This window comes from Schistocerca serialis, chromosome 5, assembly GCF_023864345.2.
Source record: "Schistocerca serialis cubense isolate TAMUIC-IGC-003099 chromosome 5, iqSchSeri2.2, whole genome shotgun sequence".
NCBI lineage: Eukaryota > Metazoa > Arthropoda > Insecta > Orthoptera > Acrididae > Schistocerca > Schistocerca serialis.
The window spans coordinates 268,990,066-268,999,195 of record NC_064642.1 but is presented as its reverse complement, the minus strand read 5'-3'; the positions used below and the strand labels follow the sequence as shown (position 1 = coordinate 268,999,195).

Sequence of the window (9,130 nt, the reverse complement as noted above, 5' to 3'; positions counted from 1 at the left end):
CAGTCAGAGTGACGACTCTGTATCGAACTGAACAGTCCCAGTGAGCCATTGCGACTGACTGCTCACAATGCTATTTCTGCTTGCCACTCTTATGCTGATGATTGGGAAGAGAGTAAGCATGTTGCTGCATAACCAAACTTGAGGTGATTTTTATAGTTTTAACAATACATGTTACAACCACTTAATAGTTGTTGTGTGAATGCAAAGTTCCTAAAAACTCACAAATCTGCCACACATGCACAGAAAGCCAATGCACCTGCATACTGCAGCTGAATCCCACGCAGCTGCATCTACACTAACATTGGAGGACAGGTTCTGTGGTTGAAGAAAATCTCTTTAACCAGCTTCGACATCATCAACATGAGAAGAGAGATAAATCAACATCGGATCAATACACTATGTCTGACGTAAGTCATAAACCCCTTTGACAACACCTAAGTAACAGTCATCCATCCACAATCAGCATTGTGGGCATATTACTGTTAAGCAGAGCCCAATATATACATATATGATTTTTAAGACAGGGGTGTCTGAAGTGCAATAAATTTCAGCAACAATAATAAGACACATTCCATTAACATTCTTGTGTACAACACTCCTGTTGTAAAAATTATATATATATATATATATATATATATATATATATATATATATATATATATATATATATACAAAAAATAAGAAGAGACAACATTTGACTGTTTTCAGTTTTCTGAACGATCCTAAGAGGTGTGAACCGCTACATTACAGAAAAGTTTATTTGTTATTTTCTTGTAACCTACAGATATTTACTGGAGAATGTCGTGTTCTTTAAGAACAAAAAATTGCTAGTAAACAGTAGAAAATCCGAAACCCCCTCTCCCGACAGGTCATGAAGGCCCGACAGTACCGACCGATCGCCGTGTTATCCGCAGCCCACAGGCATCACTGGATGGAGATATGGAGGGGCATGTGGTCAGCATACTACTCTCTCGGCCCCATGTCAGTTTCCGAGTCCAGAGCCGCTACTTCTCAATCAAGTAGCTTCTCAGTTTGCCTCACCAGGGCTTTGACTTGGCCTACAGAACAGTACAATACAACTTTTGTGCAGAATATAATTTAAGATAACCAAACGAGAATTAAATCAAGCTAGATAACTGACATATGCTTGCACAAGGCTTCCTGTTCTTTGTACACATGCTCATATAGACGTTTGAACGCTTGTACAAAGCATGCATAATCGAAATACTATCAAGCATCAAGCTGCTTGTACAGTCCTAATGCTTGTGCAGATTTTTTGTACACACGCGTAAGCATGTTTGGGCCAGTACACTTCCTTGCTTGTCGAACATGTAGTTATTGGTGTGGGGTCACATTAAAACGTAATCCGAGTATGACGTAAATCTGAGTAATGTTGCAAACCCCTTGAAGAAATTTGCAACTGTTTTGCCATAGAAAAGTTTGTAGAACTGCATTTTACAGCATCGAAATTGTACTGGATCGTACGCAAGGATGTTAATGGAATGTGAAATAATAGTTTGGCACGTGCGTATGAGTTTTGTTGGTATATAATGGATCATTGTGCTGCAGCATTTTGTATAACTAGGCTAGCGACTAGAAGATACAGCGAATCACGCGTTTTACTGTTTTTGTGCCTTACAATGATGTTTGGTTTGTGTTCCACGAACTGTACTGAGCTTGAAAACCATTAGTACTGACAACTTTTTGTTGTGCCAATCAGCGACTCAGCATCTCCGCTCTATGGTGAGTAGCAACTGTCCACTTTATAATATAATTACATTCCATCCTGGATTTTCTTTTGAAATAATGATTTTTGTTATAGTTACAGAAGCGCACACCTAATTTTAGATTCGATGAAGACACATTTTGGAGGGTGTCATGATTCCTGCAGAATGTCAAATGAAAATTTTTGCATATGTGCTATCGAAAGTGAAGAGTTGGTAGCGAAACAGAATACCAAGTGGAGAAAGACGATTGCACCAAATTTTCGACTTGCCAGTACCCTCAGATTTCTGGCAGCAGGAGACAGTTTTAAAAGCCTTCAGTACCTAATTACAGTTTCGTCACAGATTTTTTCGAGTATAGGTCCAGAGGTTTGCAGTGACACTATTAAAGTGCTGCAAGGAAATGGAAAGGTAAACATTTTGTGTTGGAGAATGTGTTTCTCAAAACAAGTTTGTATAAGTGATGCTAATATCATAAACAATGAATTTTCGGCAATAAATGGCGAATGTGTAGAAATCATGATGGCAGAGTAGTTTGAAAGTGGTGTTGAGATTTCCTGGTGAGATGTAGAGTTAACCAAAGATCCATTTTCATTGTTCAGTTTACTAAATGCTGATAACACCAAATTTTACATCCGTGACTCTGTTGACAATGTATACATTTTTTACAGTTACAAATATTTTACATTCATGTTAAATGATGTTTACACAGTGACTTTTGGATAAGCTATTGCTCAAGGCAGTTTTTATACTCATCTCTTGTCAATATCTTAATTTTATTTATTTATTTATTTATTATCATCCCAATGATCACATTTGTGATATAGGATTTGTCAGGGTACATTTTAACAACTATATAATATCTTTACAAAATTTGTATCTGTGCTGAATTCATACTAATCTATCTTATGTTTAATAAAATATACAACTAATAAGTGTTTTTATAACATAATTTATTATGCACTGATGTAATTTCATTTGTCACATTAACTTGCTAACAAATTAGAGGTTTTTTGCTGGTAATTTACTGTGAACCAAGTGGAAGTCCTTTTGTGCCTTGGATCATGAATGTTAATTTCTATGTTCATATTTGTGATCTTGGTATCTTCTTTCACTAGCATAATGGTCTCCAACATATAAATGGTGCAAACTGAAAGAATATCTTGTGAATAACCTTTTGCGGGAGGTTTCTTTCTTTTACTTTTGCTATGATCCTCAAGGCCCCCTTCTGTAACAAGAAAACCCTTTTTGTATTGCTGTGGCAAGTTTGACACACAGAGAACTATTTCATAAAATAAGGAAGGGTAACTTCATCCGAAATATATAATCTTTGGGGATCATTAGCTGCAATTTACTGAAATTATACCGAAGATAATGCACACATTTTTGTGGTATTAGTCTTTGTTTTTGCTTGTAATGAGAAAAAAATTGCCGCACCATTTAATTTTCAGGTCATCTGCTCCATTAACATTTTTGGATAATTATTTGCAACAGCACTGCTGCTTGAAGGCAACATTAATGCTGCTACAAAAATAGCATAAAATTGTTGCATTTACTCATTGAAATTACTATAGCAGTAGCTTGTATGCTTAACACTGCCATACTGTTATCCTGTAGTTTGTCATTCTCCAATGGTCTAAAACATGACAATATCAGTAAATCACCCATAATGTTCCGTGTTTCAGATGCCAAAAACATGGACAGAATGGACGAGAGTTGCAACAACATGTGAAAATCTTTGAAATTTTCTCCATTTTGCATTGGTGCCCCTGGATAGACACTGTAGCTGTACAGGCCCCTGCTAACATGGATGTGAATTTTAGTTATAAACACAGCACAAATACATTTGGGCTATTGGTCAATGTATTTAAAGTGCTTCGGAAACCAATGCTGCTTCAGCTAGATAAAAGGTGAGGGTTGCCCAGAAAGTAATGTTGACAACAATGCTACCTGTGCGAAACATTACATATATACTATTTGAAATCTCCTAAGTGAGTACACCACATTTGTCACTTCAGACAGCATATCTGCAGGGCAGTTTCAAAATGGTGTCTACAGGTGATGTACAGTACAAGCAACATGCAGTTATTGAATTTCTCACTGCAGAGAAAGAAACTGTGGGGAATATTAACAAATGCATGTACAATGTCAGTGAAACATTTGCTGTCGATAGAAGTACAGTTGGTCACTGGGCACAGAGGGTGAGGTCATCAGAAGGCAGTTTGGCAGAGATCCACTATTTGCAGCGGTCAAGGAGACCATCCACGGCTGTAACACCTGACATGTTGCAGCGAGTTGCTGATGTCATTCACGAGGACGGGCGCATTACAACTTAGTAGTTGGCGCTGCATCTGTCAGTCACCAAAGGATGTGTGGATGCAGTTATCTGTACTCATAGATATTCAAAAGTGTGTAAAACATGGGGTCTCACGAGGTCTAACGGTAGATCACAAACTGCACAGAAAAAACATTTGTCTCGATTTGTTGCAAAATTTTGATGCTGAGGGGAAGCCTTCTTGCCCTGTATTGCGACAGGTGATGAAACCTGGGTTCTCCATTTTTAGCCCGAAACAAAATGACTCTTGATGGAATGGCAACATTCCCACACCCCACAGAAGAAAAAATTCAAAGCAACTGCTTCTGCTGGTAAGGTTATGATCGCCATGTTCTGGGACTGTAGAGGTGTGATTCTTATTGGTGTGTTGCCAAGAGGCAGTACATTTAATTCAGAAGCATATGTCAACACATTAACAAAACCCAAGCTGCGCTTCCGGTGACTTCAGTACCATAGCAACCCAGGAGACGTTTTGCTGCAACATGATAACACTTGGTCCCATACAAGTCTGAGGACTGCTGAACAGATCGCAAAACGGGGTTGGACAGTTTATCCCATCCACCCTGCAGCCCCTCGGGTTTCCACTTGTTTGGACCATTAATGGATGTCATTCATGGAAGACATTTTTAGGATGATGAGGATGTGATTCACATAGTGAAGCATCCGGCTGTACTACCAGGACAAGGATTGGTACCAACACGGCATACGCGCTCTTGTTTCGCGCTGGAAGCCATAGAACAGGATGGAGATTACATGGAAAAATAGGGTGTGTAGATAAAACACCATTCTTTCGTGTGTGTAATTCTCATTATGTTCAATAAAGAATTGTTGAAGGGAAAAAAATGTGGTGCATTAGTTTCTGGGCAACTCTCATGCTATAGAGGGTTCATGGTGTCAGATGGATAATGACTGGACATCACTATTAATGTTAAGAAATATCCCAAGGAAGACTGGACTTGAAGCAGAAATGAATTTGCTGAGCACTAGTTAACTATTAGAAAAATACCATGGGAAAACAATTGCAGCCACTGTCAATGTAGACTATTTGTTCTGTATAATTTCATTACCCAAATAAAAATGGGTCACAATAGTTAACTTTTGTGTTACAACAAATGTGGACTTACCATATGTTGTTTGTGCCCTGACATTTCCTTAACCAAATAAAAATTGGTCAAAATGGTTAATTCTGTTTTGTTATTCTTGTGATCCTTGACCTTTTGGTATCTTTGTAACTTTTTTCTGTTGTTGATATAGTTTTGTGATAGTTTGTAACAAATGACAAAATTGAAAATGAATCAGTGGTACCCCTATCACTTCTATAATTTTATTCTATTCCATTAATTCAGATTTGTAAGCAAGTCACCTGAGATGGACTGACTCATAGAGGCGTAATTATACAGTCTAGGGTTAACCAGGGATAGCTAACCATGGGCTAACTTGAATGCGGATTGTATGACACCATTTTATTCCTGGAGTAGTTATTCCCGGAATAGTGTTCCCATCCAGTTAAGTTGGCAACAACTTAAGAGCACACTTAAGAGCACAATGGGTTTTTTCACGTACGTGATTTCATATTTACTTTAGTCTTCTGCTGAAACAGTGTGTCTAATGTGAGTGATAAATGCTTCAGAACACAAAATTGTTCGCCTGAGGATATTTTGAGGCTGGTAGATGCTGTAGAGGAGTTCAAGAGTGTAGTAGGAAAGAAACAAGAACTTCTGCAATGTCATTTAATGGAAATATAAATGCCAAACATTTAACTAAGTTTGTAGGATACTTGCATGTACAACATTATAGCGATCTATTTTAAAATTAGTTAAAGGGTCACGCATTTTTTGTTTGACCAGTGAGAGATTGCTCTAGATTTCCGAATAGAGTATGGGGAAAAAAATTGTACAACAGTTTCCACTCATAAACTATCTCACACAGATCAACAGAGCAGCTACAACTGATGTATGTGTTTGTTAAAAAAAGTGTTAAGTTCAAACAAAGTTAGTATCAGAAAATACAAATTAAACAAATGATTTCAGAATAAAAGTATATTATTTCAAATACATGTGCTTAACTACATCAGAGACCTGAAATAATTAACAAAACTGTCTCTTGTATATGTTGTCCAGTGTCGTATACATCCTTTCAATAATCCTGCTGGCTATCCCCTGGCCAATGCCAATGAAGTGTTCAATGGACAGAAAAAAAATCACCAGAGGCAAAATATTTGTGTCAGTAGTAGCTGCCTGATTGGTGGGACAGAGTTATTTCTGAAAGAAAGAGAAAGAATGACATACAGTTTGTTTGACAGCTCGAGAGAAATTTAAAAACAACTTGATAGCCACTCCTTCCACTGTTTTGATTATGTAGAGTCAATAACTAAAGATTTCCTGTTAGCTGAACGACAAGTACCTATGTTTTTATGACACACGGATAACAATTACTGTGTGATAAATATGGGTGTGGTTATGTGGATAATGTTAATAACCAAGAATCACAACAGGCATGTCATGTAGCTTTCTTAAGAAGACTGACTTTCCTGTTAATTTTACAGTGTTGAACTGCTTGAGTAAGCACAAATAATTTATATATTTATATGAATAATTCTATGTGATGTATAATTTTTTTGCTCTGAAGCTTTCACTAAAAAATGGAAAGCTATCCCAGTGGGAGATAAGTGTGAACAGTATTCTCTGCTATAGATGTAGCTGCATGAGTGGACATTAATAGTGTACTATCAAACTTTTTGTCACATTACTCATTCATAATAAGCTGTCAATTTCAGGAAAGTGGTACTCACAGAAGTGAGACATAAGATATTCTGGTTTAAGTTATATTCAGCTAGCTACAATCTGAAATAGAGGAGGACACTGAAAATAACTTTATATGCAAAGAAAGATAAAAACATAACATTCCAGGCACTCCTCCCACGTGCTACAGCTATGTGGATTCATTGACTAGATTCCAGTTCTGCTCCTGTAATGTACATACATATTATTATAAATATGGATGGGCTTATGTGGGTAATACTGATAATTGTGAAACTCAACTACTATGTTCTGTACCTGAGGAGGTATCATCGTTTCTTTAAACACTAACTTTCCTGTTACTCTTGCTGTGTTAAACTTGGCTTTAGTAAGCACAGATAGTTCACAGGCTTCAGTGAATAATGGTATTTGGGAGACAATATTGTTGCTCTGAAGCATTAATAGGCCTGTAATCCTAATATTTTCACTAAAAGGCAAAAGCTGTTCTGATGCTGCTGTGGTGTTTACAAAAAGGGCCATTCCTAAGAGAAAACAGAGTGGAACAATATTTTCTGCTTCTGAAATAATGTGGCTGAATGAAAATGGAACACTACTGTTTTATCAAAATGTTTTGCTACATGAAAAAAATCAATGTTTAGAAAAAGCTGTTAATACAAATAATAACCATTACTGATGTGATTCTTCGATTTGGTTAAGTCTATTAAGGCACTGCTAAATAAAATGGAACAGTCCTTTCCACTACTGCAGGTACTGTAACACGTGCCAGATAAATAAAACTATTTTGGCATAAACCATCATTTTAATGTGCCTGATTTACATAACTAACATGACGGAATTCACAAAGTACTGAAATAAAGTGCATGCTACTACAAATAAACATTATTATTTTAGAAAATGGAGAAATAGTCTCACCTGCCTCTTATATGCTCCAGTTTCTCACATATAAGATTGAAAAGACAAAGTACAGCTTCCTTTGATAATCAAAATCTGGATATAAATTCGGAATCGATGCCGTCTCACTTTTTTCTACTTCCTTGTTCTCATGAACAGTTAAAACAATCTCATCACTGCTGTCTGCAACTGCATCTATCACTATTCCTGCCACCTTGAAAACTTTTCCCGCTTAAGCTTGCTAACTGGTCAAAAATTAACAGTTAAGTCATCCGGAGTTTATTCTGTGGTTAGGGAATATTTTGGGCTCATATAACGCATTTCTTGCGCTATTCTGGGAATAGAGCTTAACCAACTGCTAACTGAAGATTGCACAACCTGCCCACAGAAAAAATTTTACAATCCTCAAATGTAAACAACACTATATGTGGGCGTACTGTAATGTGTGACAGAAGTATACTGAAACACTGGTTTGATTCACATTCAAAAATGGAAACTACAATAATTATAAATGTTCATCAGGATGTATTATAGATAACATACGTTACTTGCCATTACGTTTTTGCAATTCAAAGAGTGTTATAAATAAATGGACGTTTACATAGGAGCAATCTTGCTTGCTTCTATTTTAGCATTCATTTGTGTGGTCGGTTTTGCAGGTGCATCTCTCATCTATTGCAACCATTTTCCACTGTAAAGGTATCATTGTCTTTTTAAGCTGACCCTCTCTCCCTTCCTGAAACTGATCCAACATCCATTACATGTGATTCAGTACCTTGATTTGAAACATGCTACTTCCGTCATACTAAGCCTGCTAAATAGAACAAAGACATAGTGACAAAAGCCTTAGTGGATACTGAGAACTTTTTGCTGAATGAGGGTGTCAAGGGCAGATGCAGTGATAGGACAGTCTTCTGAAAAACCAGCTTATTTAAAAAATGAACTTAACTGCCCTCCCCCAACAAATGTTAATAATGAAATGAAAGATATTCTAAATGAATTTGCTGAGTGCTTCCAAACAACTGCGCAAACACCCTGGCATAATAATTAGTTACAGTACGCCTGCTACAAGGTACAGCAGTCTTTCATTATTGAAATAAAAATTGGCCAAAAGATTTAATTGCATCTGTATTTTTCTTTTTAGCTAATCCCTTCACTGTTGGTATCCTTGATAAAAAAACTATTTACTTCAGTTATTTTGTGGTGGTTTTAACAAAGGATAACATAGAGAAAGAATCCACTGTATCCAGTTTCTATAACCATAGCTTTGATTCTACCCCCTTTTCTTATTTTGTGATCCTTTGATCCGTAAGTTTACACAAGTAACATGAGATACGGAGTGACTTAGACTCAAAATATATTTGCATCAGATCTACATTGGTACTGGTCGTTTATTGTTACACAACAGCACTGTGTGCTTT

At 36.8% G+C, this 9,130-nt stretch overlaps 1 long non-coding RNA gene across 2 annotated transcripts; it reads left to right on the top strand.

The window, feature by feature from the left end:
• Positions 1–1,067: 1,067 nt before the first annotated feature.
• Positions 1,068–5,243, top strand: LOC126480697 (uncharacterized). Of its 2 annotated transcripts, XR_007587453.1 has the most exons (3): positions 1,069–1,743; positions 1,823–2,135; positions 3,410–5,243. It is a non-coding gene; the product is annotated as an uncharacterized LOC126480697 (long non-coding RNA). The 2 variants fall into 2 exon arrangements; XR_007587452.1 differs by having other exon boundaries at positions 1,068–1,743; positions 1,823–5,243.
• Positions 5,244–9,130: the final 3,887 nt, after the last annotated feature.